Source organism: Buceros rhinoceros, unplaced genomic scaffold (assembly GCF_000710305.1).
Source record: "Buceros rhinoceros silvestris isolate BGI_N320 unplaced genomic scaffold, ASM71030v1 scaffold41123, whole genome shotgun sequence".
NCBI classification, from domain to species: Eukaryota; Metazoa; Chordata; class Aves; order Bucerotiformes; family Bucerotidae; genus Buceros; species Buceros rhinoceros.
Window position 1 is genome coordinate 381 of NW_010403768.1, and position 1,157 is coordinate 1,537.

Genomic DNA, 1,157 nt, shown 5'->3' on the forward strand with positions numbered 1-1,157 from the left:
GACCCCCGTACCCCGGCTGGCGGCAGCCCAGCCTCCGGCTGGAGCAGCTTCAGCAAGGAAGAGGCTTCGGGGTGGCTCTGAGGACAGGACTGAGCTGGTGATACCCCTGCTCCCATCACTCCCAGCCCTGCAGCAGCTCCAGAAGAGCAGGATTGGACCTACCCAGTCATACCAAGCCTGAACCAGCCAGACTCGACTCCTGGAAATACAAATATATTTTCTAGATATTTTCTAGATTTTCTAGTATTCTAGTATTTTCTAGATCTATGTATAAAGAAGACCTAAATAATCTGAGTGTAATGTGTGTGTATATATGTACATGTACAAACATATCAGCTCAGACCCAGCCAGCACCAAGACCTCATAGCTCTTGCACCGGGACTAACAGCATCTCGCAGGATCCGGGTCCCCGCAGCAGCCGTCCCTGCAGCCCCGTTTAAGCAAGTGCTGGCTGGAGAAGTGAGGCTGGGCAGCAGCTCAGCAGCACGGAACATGCTCTCATTGTCATTTTTTTGTCCCCTTATTTCTGTTACCAAAATGCCAGCTGCCAGAGCAGGGCTGGGTTCTCCTCCTCCTGTGCTCCGTCGCAGTCTGGCTGTGTTTAAGTCGATGGTTAAGGATGTCTTGGTGTGACCTTCGAGCCTCATTTTCTGGGCGGCTGAACCTTGCTGACTTCTTCTGCCTCTTCTGCAGGTCTTCAAACAGTTGGGAGAGGAGGGTGAGAGCAGGAGCATCTCCCATGGGTGCCTGGAGAGGGGCCGAAAGGAGACCCCACCGCCCGCACTGCCCCGCCGGTTCTGGGGTGTCTGGGACGAGTGGCGCAGGGCTGGGAAAGCCCCCGAGCTGATGAATTAAGCGCCTGGCTTCAGCCCTTGCCCTCGTCAGCCATCCTGAGAGAGGTGAACGCGGCTTCTCACTGGCAGCGTGGCCTTTTGCAGGGCGAGCTCAGCCCTGGGGAGAGACTGGGGCAAACCAGCCGCTGAGCACGAGGCTGGAGGGACCAGTTCAGAGAGGACTGAGCTCCTTTAGACCAGCACTTCGTCAGCCCCGCTCCGAAAAGGAGCTCTGCAGCATTCGCCCTTGCAGGCCTGCCTAAAAACAGACGCGCTTCTCCCATGGGTATGGTGGCAGGTTTATCAGCCATCGTGTTGCTCTTT